Here is a 14,823-nt window from a genome sequence, read left to right as displayed (position 1 = left end):
ACTGCGACCTATATAATCTATTCTACTATTAATAGTGAATTTATTATCATACTGACTCTGCAGCAACAATACATTACGCCGAGCATGTGAAGCACTTTATCATTTGTTTCAAAAGACTCTGACCCACTGGTCAAATATAGGGAATTTTTATTTTATTTTATTTTGTTTTATTATATATTTTTATATTTTATATACCCATTGTATCTATGTATTTTATAGATTTTAGCTATGCATTATAATATGTCGGAATAGATAGTTTTATGTGTTACAATAAACATAGATTGTTATATCCAAACTCTCCGTGTGTAATCCAAGTGCTGGTGTGCCCTATCATTTTGTAAATGCCATTTTTTTTCTTTAGCACATCAGAAGGCTTAGAATTTTAGAAGCTATTTTTTTACTTTTACTTTTTTTAAAACATTCCCAAAACCCACTTTTTTAAGGGCCAGGTCTGGTATGAAGTCACTTTGTGTGGCTTAAATGATAAAAACTACCCATGAGTGAATGAGTTTAAAAAAACGACACTTCTTAAATTATTCAAAACTCATTAAAAAAGTTTGTTAACTCTTTCCACAAGAATTAAAGGAAAATGAGGTGTAATTTCAAAAGTTTTTATTTTTTTTACAGATTTTCCATTTCAATCTATTTTTCCTATAACACAGCAAAGGTTAACAGTGAAGCAAACCTCAATATTTATTACCCTGATTCTGCAGTTTACAGAAACACCCCATATGTGACCATAAACTGCTGTATGTGCACATCCAGGGCCCTGAAAGGAAGGAGTAACATGTGCTTTTGGAGGGCAGATTTTGCTTGAATGGTTTTCAGGTGCCATGTCACATTTGAAGAGACCCTGAGGTACCATTATAATAAACCCCCCCAAAAAGTGCCTTATTTTGGAAACTACAATCATCAAAGAATTTATTAAGGGGTGCACTTTGACCCTGCAGCCATTTAATAGAATTTATAAACAATAGACTGTGAAAATGAAATAATGATTAAAATGATGCAGAAGCCCTACATGTCAGGGATAACAGGAGAAAAAGCAGCTCCAGTTTGTTGCCCATTCTCCCCTGAATATGGCAACACCCCATATTTGGTTGTAAACTGCTGTTGCACACCACCGGGCTCAGAAATTAAGAAAAATAGTATAAAGGGTGTATACAACTTTTCCTGGTTTTTGAATCCACTCTTGGTTTTGGCTTCCAAAACTGCATTTAGAAACCTGACCGTGTGGCCTCACCTTTACACAAAGCATTTTTGAAAAAAATCATGTTTTATTTTCGATCCAAATATATTCATGGCAAATTATGTTAACAAGCGGCTATTTACTGGCTGCTTAGAGCTTTTATAGTAGTGTAGAACACTGTGCCTTGTAGTAACACGCATAGGGAGTCTGCTTTGGTAGTGAAATAATGCTGTGACATGCATATGACAGGCGTCGCTCTTAGAATCACTGCATACTTCACTTATTAGGGCAGTCACGGGGCCAAAACTGACCAAATAACTCAAGTCTGAACTTATAAGTTGATGTTAGCGCCAAGAAGAAGCGCACTCCTTTTAAACCATCGTTAGCTGATTCTACAAAGATGTCTACAGAACTTTTTCTATTAAATGCGTATAGAAGTAGAGCCCCCCGGACAGAGTGGACAGGGTGTCAGCTACAAGTTTGTGTTGAGGTCACTGATTAATTTGCCCTTCCTCTGATCCGTAAGAACAATAACCCACAAAAAACGGATCCTGTCTGTGGAGCATACGCCTTCACTCGGTCTGCATTTGCGGAATAATCCATTAGTATTGTTAATGCCCCCATCTAAAACAGATCTAAAACAGAGATAACACGTGAATAGAATATTTGCATGTCTTCTGTGTTTTGTACCCACTCCTGCTTTTGGCTACCAAATCATAAGCCAATTCGGATGGGACCATACAGGCCTTACAGCTGCTACACAGACAAGATCCATTGTGTGTCTCATTTTTCCTTCCTTCTGACAGATAATAATGTCAGCTAGGCCGAAAGGCAAAATAGTGGCCCAGTCATGAAGTAGGGAGGGTGGTAACAGCATGAGAAGTCCACAGAGTGGACCTATGACATAGTGGTTAAGTGGAAGCAGCATGAGGAGACCATAAAGTGGCCCAGTGACAGAGATCGGAGGTGGTGGCAGCATCAGGAGGCCACAGAGTGGCACGACGACAAAAGATTGTGGAGGTGGCAGCAGCATGAGGAGGCCACAGAGTAGCACGACAACGAGAGATTGTGGAGGTGGCAGCAGCATGAGGAGGCCACAGAGTGACACGAAGACAAAGTGTGGAGGTATGCCACATCAGGATACCAAATAGTGGCAAGGTGACATAGTGTGAAGATGGCAGTAGCAGCAGTATCAGGATACCACAGAGTGGCAAGGTGACATAGTGTGGAGATGACAGTAGCAGCAGCAGCATCATCATGAGGATACCACAGAGTGGCAAGGTGACATAGTGTGGAGATGGCAGTAGTATCAGCAGCATCAGGATACCATATATGGTGACGCTGCATATGTTGACACAGGGTCGTGGAGCCAAAATTGGCACCCTGGCCACGCTTCACCTTCTGCACACATATTCTACACATGGCCATGTTAATCTCCTCCGGTAGCTTAACAAAAAACTACCACACCGCCGAGTAGGTGATTTTCCGCCCAACAGTCCGCACTGACTGACTGCTACCGCCACTGCTTCTGTGAACCCCTGCACCCCTACTTCCCAGGCAGGTAGGTTGCTGCAAAGCAGGTGGTCTACCCCGGGCAGGTTTGGCTCCCGACCTCCCACTGCTGCCACCCTGCTGACTCCCAGCCATGCTTTCAACACATATAACCACCGACGTGAACTAAGAATATATTTTTCTTTTTGTACTGAAATAGGCCACTAAATGCTTTCAACACAAATAACCGCCGACGTGAACTGAGAATATATTTTTCTTTTTGTACTGATATAAGCCACTAAACGCTTTCAAGACATATAACCGCTGACATGAACTGAGAATATATTTTTCATTTTGTACTGAAATAGACCACTAAATTCTTTCAACAGATATAACTGCCAACGTGAACTGAGAATATATGTTTCTTTTTGTACTGAAATAAGCCACTAAACGCTTTCAACACTAATAACCGTCAAAGTGAACTGAGAATATATTTTTATTTTTGTGCTGAAATACAAAATAACACATATAACCGCCAATGTGAACTGAGAATATATTTTTATTTTTGAACTGAAATAGGGCACTAAACGCTTTCAACACATATAACCGCCGACGTGAACTGAGAATATATTTATCTTTTTGTACTGAAATTGGTCACTTAATGCTTTTAACACATAACCGCCGAAGTGAACTGAGAATATATTTTTCTTTCTGTACTGAAATAGGCCACTAAATGCTTTCGCCACAAACAACTGCAACAGTTTAGTGCATATATTTTTTTCTTTCTGTACTGAAATTGGCCACTAAACGCTTTTGCCAGAAATAAATGCACTAGTGTAGTGCATATATATTTTTATTTTTGTACTGAAATAGGCCACTAAACGCTTTTGCCATAAATAAAGTGCACCAATGAAGTGAAATGAAATAACTGCACCAGGATGACAGGCCGAACTGGATGGACAAATGTCTTTTTTCGGCCTTATTTACTATGTTACTATGTAGTGAAGTGCGTATATATTTTTCTTTCTGTACTGAAATAGGCCACTAAACGCTTTCAACACATAACTGCAGAAGTAAACTAAGAATATATATTTTTTTGTACTGAAGTAGGCCACTAAACACTTTTAGCAGAAATAAATGCACCAGTAAATTACATAGTTAATACAGTTGAAAAAAGACATACTGTAAGTCCATCAAGTTCAAGCAAGGGATACGGATAGGTGGGGATTCGAATCCCAGAAGGCATTGAGACTCAGATTTCTACACGTTTTCATAAGAATTAATGTTGTTTACTTTTAAGAATTCATCTAACCCCTTTTTAAAACTGTCCACTGTTCCTGCTGTGACCACGTCCTGAGGAAGTTTATTCCACTGCTTCACAGTTCTTACAGTAAAGAAGCTTTGACAGTTCCAGAGACTGAACTTTTTCCTCTCCAATCGGAGGCAGTGCCCCCTTGTCTTTTGAACGCATTTTACATAAAACAGTTTTTCATTGTATTTTTTGTATGGCCCATTTATATATTTGTATAGGTTAATCATGTTCCCCCTTAGATGTCTCCTATCAAGACTAAATAAATTAAATTATTTTAATCTTTCTAACTAAGACTCTCCATCATCCTTATCATTTTAGTCCCTTTTCTCTGTACTTTGTCCAGCTGTAGTGTCTCCTTTCTATGGACTGGTGCCCAGAACTGAACTGCATATTCCAGATGAGGCCACACCAACGCTTTGTAAAGTGTTAGCATTACATCCCTGCCCCGCGAGTCCATGCCTCATTTATTGCATGACAATATCCTGGTGGCCTTAGAAGCAGCCTATTGACATTGTATGCTGTAATTTAATTTACCATCCACAAGGACACCCACATCTTTCTCTATAAATAACTCTCCCAGTGTTACATCACCTAGGATATATGAAGCACATAGATTATTACTACCAAGATGCATAACCTTACATTTGTCCACATTGAACCTCATTTGCCAAGTTGATGCCAAATCACTCAGAGTGTTGAAGTCAGCTTGTAGTGTATGGACATCTTCTATAGACTGCACAGTTCTACATAGCTTAGTATCAGCTGCAAAAATAGAAATAGTGCTATTAATCTCATCCTCAATATCATTAATAAATAAATTAAATAATAAAGGGCCCAGCACTGAAGCTTGGGGTACACCACTTATATCCTAGGACTATTCTGAATACGAATCATTGACCACAACTCTATGGACATGGTCCTTCAGCCAGTTTTCAATCCAATTACAAACTATACTTTCCAAGCCTATAGACCTTACTTTACCTATTAAACGTCTATGAGGGACAGTATCAAAAGCCTTTGCAAAATCCACAAAAACTACATCCACAGCTGCCCCTCTGTCCAGGCTACTACTCACCTCCTCATAAAAACAAATAAGGTTAGTCTGACAACTTCTGTCCTTGGTAAACCCATGTTGGTTATCACTTATAATATTATGTATAGTCACATACTCCTGTATATACTCCCTTAAGAGTCCTTCAAACATTTTCCCACAACAGAAGTTAAACTAACTGGTCTATAATTACCGGTGAAGGACCTTGGTCCTTTTTTGAATATGGGCACCACGTTTGCCTTGCGCCAATCATTTAGCACTGTACCAGTACCTTGAGAATCTTTAAAAATTATAAATAGGGGCACAGTAATGACTGAACTGAGCTCTCTAAGCACCATCTGGACCTGGAGCCTTGTTCACATTGTTCACATTTATGGTCTTGGACCATATCTATAGTTAGCCAATTGAGTATATTACTGGATGTACTATCAGCCCCAGCACCACAGATATCAGCTCCTTTCTCTTCTTTTGTATATACAGAGCTAAAAAAAAAATTAGAAACTGCCTTTTCCTTATCTTCAGTGACTACCGCCCCCCCTTTACCATTATTTAGTGGACCTACCTGCTCAGACCTAGGTTTTTTAGCATTTATATATTGAAAGAATTTTTGGGGATTTGTTTTGCTCTCTTTTGCTACCTGATGTTCGTTTTGTATTTTTGCTAATTTTATCTCATATTTTACAGATTTTATTAAGCCTTTTGTAATCTTCAAACGCTCCAGCTGACCATTTAGATTTGTATTTTTTAAATGCCCTTTTTTTGTCTTTTATAGCCCTTTATTTACAGTAGCTGTAAGCCATGGGGGGTTTAATTTTAGCCGTTTATACTTGTTACCTAAAGGAATAGATTTTTTTGTGCAATTACTCAATGTGGATTTAAAGCTCTCCCATTTATCCTCAGTATTATGATGTGAAAGTAGCTGCACCCAGTTTATACCCTGAAATGCTGCCCTCAACCCAGGAAAATTAGCCTTTTTGAAATTTAGTGTCTTTGCTCTGCCTGACAGTTTAGTGGGAATATAATTATATTGTGGTCACTATTACCTAGTGTTTCTCGAACAGTAACATTTCCTACAAGCTCTCCATCATTAGAGATTACCAGATCCAACAGACCATTGCGCCTAGTGGGAGCTTCTACAAACTGGCCCATAAAGTGGTCCTGCAGCAAGTTGAGGAATCTTCTCCCCTTTGCGGTTGAGGCAGAATCATGTCCCCAGTCAATGTCTGGGAAGTTAAAATCTCCCATTGTGACCACTGTACAAGATGGTGCAGCCCGCTCTATTTGGTTATACAGTTGCGTTTCTATCTCCTCTGTGATGTTAGGTGTAGTCTTGGTCAAGCACCAAAGTGCTTGTATGCTCGAGTAGAACACGTCCCGATGGTCCTACAGAGCACCCGAGCACAATGGAAGTCAATGGGAGAACCCAAGCATTAAATCGGGCACCCCCTGCTCTGAAGAGGGGAGGGTCTCAGAACTCTAGTTTGGCTTAGGATTCCCTGCTCTGACTCCATATATAGCTATGTCCATATATGGAGTCAGTGCTTGGGGACACCCAGTGTATTTAAATCTAATTTAGCCTCTATTTCTGAAAAGTTTCTGGCGGGATTTGAATTCTCAACCTTCTACATTACAGCCAAGAATCTTAACCACTACACAATAGAGCTGCATGGCCAGTAACTTAAAAATACTTTTCAGAAATAGAGGCAAAATTTAATTTAAACATATATACGTTTTTAGCCATAATATATTTATATATATTTAGAATATATAATATATTATAATATATGTAAATGTATTATGGCTAAAACATCAATAATAGTTTCCCACATATAATGGATTCATATATATCAGAAGTATTATTTTATATATATATATATATATATATATATATATTCTCAGCAAATGATGAGGCAGCACTTCCAGCTTTTGGTGGTAGGGTGACGACCCCAAACTTTATTCCCAGCAACGTTTCGGCCTACTCAATGAGGCCTATTGTCAAATAGGCCACTAAAGTCTTTCACCACAAATAAATGCAACAGTGAATTGCGTATATTTTTTTCCTTTTGGTAATGAAATAGGACACTGAGCGCTTTAACCACATATCACTGCAGAAGTGAAATGTGTATATATTTTTCAATTTGTACTGAAATAGGCCTTTAAATTCTTTCACCACAAATAAATGCAACAGTGAAGTGCGTATATTTTTTTCCTTTTTGTACTGAAATAGGACACTGAACGCTTTCATCACATATACTGCAGAAGTGAAATGCATATATATCTTTCCTTTTTGTACTGAAATAGGCCACTAAACTCTTTCAACACAAATAACTGCAGAAGTGAAATGCGTATATATTTTTGCTTTTCGTACTGAACTAGGCCACTAAACTCTCAACACAAATAACTGCAGAAGTGAAATGCGTATATATTTTTCTCTTTCCACAGATATAAGCCACTAAAGGCTTTTCAGCATTGCACTTGCACCCCATTAACAAGAACAAATTGCTAGAATGCCAGAGCTGTATAATGGCTATTTGGATCCCCAAATAATGTTTCTCTGCACTTGTAAATCGCTTTTTTTTTTCACAATGAGGTTTTTCTAGCACTGTCCCTAGCGACTTCAGATGTCTCTCCCTGCACTAAGATGCTGTGAAATGATTCCTCCCTATCCTTTTGCTGCACTTATAAATCGTTTTTTTCAGTTAGTTTTTTTCACAATGAGGTTTTTCCTATTGCTGTCCGTAGCGCCTTCTCACGTCTGTCTCTGCACTCACAACGCTGGAAAATGTCTGACTCTCTAAGATGGCCAGCGTATTTATAGGGATGTGACATCACAGGGCTGACTGGCTGCTGATTGGCTGTATGCATAATATTATGGGTAGGCCGCCTTTCCAGAGTTCCTTGCCCCATGTCATCACATGTGTAGCTGCATTGTAGGTGGCATTTTAGGAAAAATTGCGATTCGTTACCACGAAGCACTAGGAAATTTGCATTCTTAGCAAATTGAATTTTTCTTTAAATTCGGATCGAATTCCACTTCGATTCGCTCATCTCTATTGAGGGCTTGTTTATTTTGTAGAAGGAGGTAATATTTTCATTGGTACCATTGTGAGGTACATAAGAATTTTTGATTGGTTGATATTACAATTTTTGTGAAGCGGTGTGACCAAAAACAGCTGTTCTGGCATTGTTTTTGTTTATTTTTTTAAAGCTTTCACCTGATGGGGTAGATCATGTGATATTTTTATAGAGTATGTTGTTATGGACACTGTGATATCTAAAATATCTATTTTTTGTTTTGGTCAGTTTTACACAGTAAAAAATTTTGAAAAGAAAAAATCATGTTTTTGTCTATGCCATTTTATGCCATATTATTTTATTTTTTCTGGTGATGGTCTTGTGTGGGGGCTGTTTTTTTTTATGAGATTACATTTTGCTTGGTATCATTTGTGGTACATGTGATTTTTTAATCACTCGATATTACGCGTTTTGTAAAGCAAGATGACAAAAAATGGCTCTTATGGCATCATTTTTATTTATTTTTTGCAATGTTCATTTGAAGGGGTAGGTCATGTGATTTTTATAGAATTGGTCATCATGGATGTGACAATATTTAATATGTCTATATTTTATTATTGTAAGTGTAAATGATTTGATAAGGGGAAAGGCAGATTTTTTTATTGAAACTTTTTTTTTTATGAAACACTTTTGTATTTATATTTTTTATTTTTGCCCCACTGGGACTTCATATTTTTAGGGTCTGATCCCTGTTTCAATAAAGTTCAATACTTGCTGTGTTGTACTAAACTGAAGCGTCAGTTTTACATTGACAGTTTATCTATGAGACCCAGCCTGGAGGCTGCACCTCTTGGGCTTTCATGGCTGGCAGGCCCTGAGGCTTTTGCAAGGCCTTGGGCCACACCACACTGCAATCATGTTGCTGGGAGCCGATGGGGTGAGAAAGGGAACTCCCTCCCTTTTTAAACCCCTTAGATGTGGTGGTCTTCACCAATTACAGCAGATACAGCAGGGGCCTGGATGCTAGTAACAGCCAGGCCCCTGCCACTGCTTCAGCAAGTGCAGTCTCGGTCCTTGATCAATCAGCGCACCATGCATGAACATTGCATTTCTAGAACTCACTTCCCACAGTGCTGTACATGTACAGTATGTGTCAGGAAATAGTTAATTACAGTAACATTAATCTACGCAAGTAACACCAGCCTCAAAAAATCACAGAGGCATGAATTTATTTTTTATTATGAACAAACAGTCTCCAATTTTTACTGACTTTCCAATAATTTCTGAATGGTTGACAACCTTGCTTCCGATCCAGGTCATTTAAACTCTTAAATGCTGCAGTCAATAGTGACCATAGCATTTAAGTAGTTTCAGAGGAAAAAGGCTCTTTCTGTCACCCCACTGGTATAGGTGCTGATGAGTTACTGTGACAAAGGTCTAACAAGTAGACCTAGTATGTATGTCACAGGTGCACAGAGTTTGTATAGCATGGTCACAGGGCTGTGTTCGCTCCAAACACTTCATGAGATGGCAGAGTTAAACAGCTGACACCCTCAATAGCTAGGATCAGTGATAACTCCATTTAACACCTTAAAGGCTATAGTCGATAGGGACCTTGGTATCTAAGTTTTTAGATGGAGGCTTAGTAAGATAATTCTACAGGAACAATACATTGCAGTACAAATGTATTGCAGTGCATTATTCAGGTGATCAAATTATCACATGTTCACATCACCTAGTGGGGATTTATAATTATTAAAAATACTAAAATAACCTATAAACATAATAGTTATGACTGTATCCTGCAGTGATCTCCATGAGAAAAAAAAGATATGCATTCAAGAATTGCTGGTTCTTGGTCACCTTTTTTTTATAAATGTGATCAAAAAGCACCATAGGCATTTGGAACCATAATAAGGGCAATGATATTAAGCTGATGTTAAACCAGCTTTAAGATGGCTAACTACACAGCATTTTTTTAGCTGCAGTTTTTTTGTTTATCAAAAGCCGGAGGTGGTTTTAGCAGGAAGAAGTATAAGTCCTTACTTTAAATTTACAATTTCTTGTGAATTCTGTTCTGGCTTCAGCTCAATAAACTGCATGAAAAGCTGTACCAAAAACTGCTAATGGCAAAAAATGGCTGTTTTTCTAAAAAAAAAACATCCCAAAGGAAAATATGGCTAATATTACTCTTTCACTGTATCATGATATATTCAAACCAAGCTCAGTTCCCACTCTTATATTAGTGGAATTTGCACTGTTTTTTATCTGGTTATACTGTAAGATTAGCTTCTGGATCCACTCAAATTATGACATACTGTATTGCTTTAGTATACACTTCATTTTTCCTTCAAATTGTGTTTTATTTTTAAAAAAGATGGGATAAATAATAGGGGTTAAACCAAGGCCTGAACTTTTCACCCACAGTGTTTAATCTAATTTAATTTCTCCTTAGCTTCCAGCAAAAATGTGCTAAACTACCCTGAACTAATTTTTCCAGCGGGAAGTCCTAAGGCTTGTGTTACCAGACTCTCACTCTTACTTTCCTCTAATAGATTTTTGGAGCAACATCTGCTAAGACACTATTCTTCCTACATATGGATTGAAAAGCCTGCATACTTGGGCATAAATAAATGGCAGGCAGTGCGGATGCAACTGTTTCCCTGCATAGCAAGAACTGATTAAAAATAAAGGTCATATAAAAGTGTTTTTTTGCTGAGAAACTTTTTGCTTTCTGCCCAGTTAATGTAAATGTAATAACAATAGTAACATATTGCACTGAAAGAAAATTACCCAGCTTTTTACATCCCACAAATCCTGCAGTTCAGTGTGTGCAAAAGCAGCTGTGGCACCTTCAGGCAGCCATGCCTGGTTTCAATCCTGTTTGAAATGTCTATAATCTTGTGAGAGTTTCTCTGTCCGTAAGATGTTCTTCATTTATGTGCTTTAAAATACACTGTACAGTGTTATTAATATTTCATTATTTATAATGGATGTCACCTATGACTATACATCTGTCTTGGTTGCATAAAAAAAAAAAATCTTCAGTTCTATATCTTTGTTATCTTTACTGCTTTGCCTAACACTTAAATTGACATTTTATTATATTATTTTATTTATATATTTTTATTTATATAGCACTTGCATTTTTGAGTGGCTGTACAAAGATTGTCACTCTTGTCAGGCCCTATCCCTTTTGGGGCTCAGAGCCTAAAGGCAGATTTACACTGCCTGATTGAGCTGGCAATTACCAGGAAAGGACCGCTCCTTTCCGATCATTGTCTACTCATCAGTAGAGGATAAGTGATGGCTACAAGCATTTTGCTTGTCCAATGAGTGATCGGCCGCACCTTTACGTAGGGCTGATTCACATGATATTGATTGCCCCAGTATACATGGCCCGTGTGTCAGCTGCATCTCCAGAATTAATTCCTGTTGAGCCAATTTGCTTGTTTTAGGAGTGTGGGAGACAACCCATGCAAACACAGGGAGAACATAAAACCTCCATGAAGGTATTATCCTTAGTCAAACCCATGACCCCAGCATTTGAAGGCAACAGGGCTAACCACCAAGTCATCATGCTGCTCACACTAAAGCTATAAAAAAAAAATCAAATGATGTGCCCTCCATATAATTGTTTGCCTCTTCCCCAAATTTCCATATGATTCTGGTGAGAAGGAAGGCAGTAATTTCCCAGTTTTATCATCTTAAATAGATCTGGATCCTCCCTTTTCCACTGCTCCATAACTGCTGCAAATATCCTCTACAATGTGTAAACTTAAAGGGATTGTCTCATCTCACACAATGGGGGCATATCGTTAGGATATGCCCCCATTGTCTTATAGGTGCAAGTCCCAATGCTGAGACCCACACCTATATCGGGAACGAAACTCTGCAAAGTGGTGGCTGGAGGACTCCGGTCCGTCCACCACCAAGCATGCTCCCCATAAAAGTGAATGGGAGCACACCGTACATGGCTGGCCACCGCCCCCAATCACTTCTATGGGCTCCACAGAAATAGCCGAGCCAGCGATCGGCCATTTTTGGAGGCCCCATAGAAAATGAATAGAGGGCGGCTGCTCATGCGCAGTGCATCCTCCACCACTTTCAGGGCTCCGTTTTTGGTATAGGTGCAGGTTTCAGCAGTGGGACCCACAACTATAAGACAATGGGAGCATATGCCTCCATTGTCTCTGATGAGACAAAACCCCTTTAAGCCCTGAGGATTTGTTTTGTGTAGATTGCCCATGTTGCACTGTTGATCCAGAATATAATTCTTAGTGTCACTGCAAATAAAAAGAGGCTTATCAGCTCAGTTATGTAGTGTCATGTAACCCAACACTGAGATTAAGGTTAAAGTCCATGGATCACTGGATGCGTACCTAAAATCTCAGTTTTTCAGCCATATTTTCCACATTACCAAACTTTTATAAAGATGTTGAAGATTCTGAGATCTAATTGTAAAAGAAAAAAATATTGTATAAACTTCATTTCAAACACTAGAGGTTACCGCTGTTACCTATTATAAGCTGTAGCTGAACAAAAAATTTCCAGTTCATTTCTGGTTAGAAGGGTCAAGCTAACCCAACAGAGTACCAGAGGATTATTCAGTGGGTTCAAGTTCTGACACAATAAAAAAAAACTCATTAAATAGCTGAAGCTAACTTTAAAATAAGATCAAAGGTTGACATACCATATGTGCAACTGCACAGCGGCCAAGAAGGAAAAGCGATCTACCATCATCTTATCAAGGCAAAGCCAATACATCCTGATTTCTACTTCATGGCATGTGAAGCTCTCTGGAAGTATTGTTATAGCTGTTAGTGGTGGATTATAATCTGCAAGAGAACTCTGTACATAATTAAACAACTTGTCATAAAGCTGCTCTACCATAAGTTCCTCACTCTCAACAAACCAGCTGTTACATAAAAGGGCCCCAAATAATTTTCTGGCCCAAGGGCCCTTTGCAGTCTATGAGCTGCTCCCTCAGGATCATTTCCTATGGTGGCCCCAAGGAACTTCAGTCTGACACTGTAGGTTAGTGTTCCTTGCATTTTTTTCACTCCTACAAGTTATTATTATTATAGTTATTATTAATAAGATAATAATAATATAAGATGAAGAATAATATATTTTGAAGTGTGGTCTGGCAGCCGGTGAAGAGAAAGTCCAGACTGCGCAATTTGAATGCTATGTAGAGACTTTGGAGGAGATTTATCAAAACTGGTGTAAACTGGCTTTTTTGCCCATAGCAACCAATCAGATTCCACATTATACTTTTCAGAGCTCCTTTGGGAAATGAAAGGTGCAATCTGATTGCTTGGAGTAAATATCCCCCTTTGTTTTTAATTTGAGCTCTCTACCTTTTTGCCTTATGCTTATCAAACAAAGCCTAAAATTTATGAAAATATGCTGCACAAATTTATTTTTATGTATACAATGTACCGGTATTCATGAAATTATTTTTAAAGTGAACCTACACTTTAATTATACAAGAAAGCATCTTTCTAAACTGAACTAATGCAGTTAGTAGTAAAGACATATACTCATATACCGCCATGCAAGCTGTCCTCCATTTTTCTTTGCACCAGTTTTAGTCAAACTCAGTTAACCTACAGTCCTATTGAAAACTAAAGGCCACATATAATGATATATAAATACTTTCACTATCATGGTCATATACGTATACATACACCATGTAGCCGGTCTATAGTCTAACAATATAGACAAAAGATACTTAGCCTTAGAATGTATGGTGGTCCCACTTCCTCCATCTAAGACCTCACAGGAAGCTGGTTTCGCCCCAGAATGCCCCAGTGGCTAGGTGTATTGCTACTATATTCACACCTGTCGACCCCAAATGCCTTGTACCTGTGATGTAAGCACAGGAAGGGGCGGGGTCATGACTATGGAACCACATGGGGGTGTGATATTACTCACTCAACCATGTGTCCAATTTAAATCTCAATGTGTGCGTGTGAACAAGTGTTGGGTTAGTTACTTGAGAGCAGAGCTGCATGCATTGATTTCAGTTTGCTTAGTAAATTGCATTGGTTAATTTTGCATTGGCTTTCTGAAACACAAATAAGAGTGAATGGTAGCAAAGGGATTAGGCATTGTTCGCTCTAGAACATTTTGAATATATATTGAATTTATCTATTTTTCTTTTGTATTCGTCTATGAGGATTGCTGTGTGTGCTTTGTGCTTACAATTCCAAACTGATTAAAGAATGCATTGATCATGTCCTTTTGCCTGGCTTGTGCCCTTGTTATAGACTAAAGTACAATATTTTCAGAAGTGCAATCAGCTTAACACTTTCTATGTTCTACTTTATATATATTTTTTATTTACAGTACATGATTTGATATAATAAATAGCCAAAACAATAATGACAACTATTTGAACTTTATTTGAAGCATATTGATATGATTACTATGTGATATTTCAAGTTAAAAAAGATGTCTAAAAACAAAATAAAACAGGTCCATAAAGATCTTTATAAACTTGAGTACTGGTCACTGTAAGCTTCAGCAACTGAGGGATAGGTGCATGGGGAGAACGAGGCAGGGGAGAGGTGGAAGCACCATTATTCTTATGTATTCAGCAGAATTTTTAATCATAGCAAACTCTTGCTCATTTATTTTTTCAGTGATCTATTACACACACTGCACAATATTATATTGTACTGTCTGGTATAGTAGTCCAGTTAACCGGAACTTAAAATATAACCTCCCAAACTAGGGCATATCCGCATTCAGGGTGGT

The 14,823-nt window shown here is 38.2% G+C and overlaps 1 protein-coding gene across 1 annotated transcript in view; it reads left to right on the top strand.

Moving 5' to 3' along the window:
• CFAP47 (cilia and flagella associated protein 47) overlaps positions 1-14,823 on the top strand; it is a 465,875-nt gene that overhangs the window by 376,598 nt on the left and 74,454 nt on the right. The window lies entirely within an intron of this gene.

This window comes from Bufo gargarizans, chromosome 3, assembly GCF_014858855.1.
Source record: "Bufo gargarizans isolate SCDJY-AF-19 chromosome 3, ASM1485885v1, whole genome shotgun sequence".
Lineage (NCBI taxonomy): Eukaryota > Metazoa > Chordata > Amphibia > Anura > Bufonidae > Bufo > Bufo gargarizans.
The sequence above is the reverse complement of the archived record's forward strand: the minus strand, read 5'-3'. Positions and strand labels throughout refer to the sequence as shown.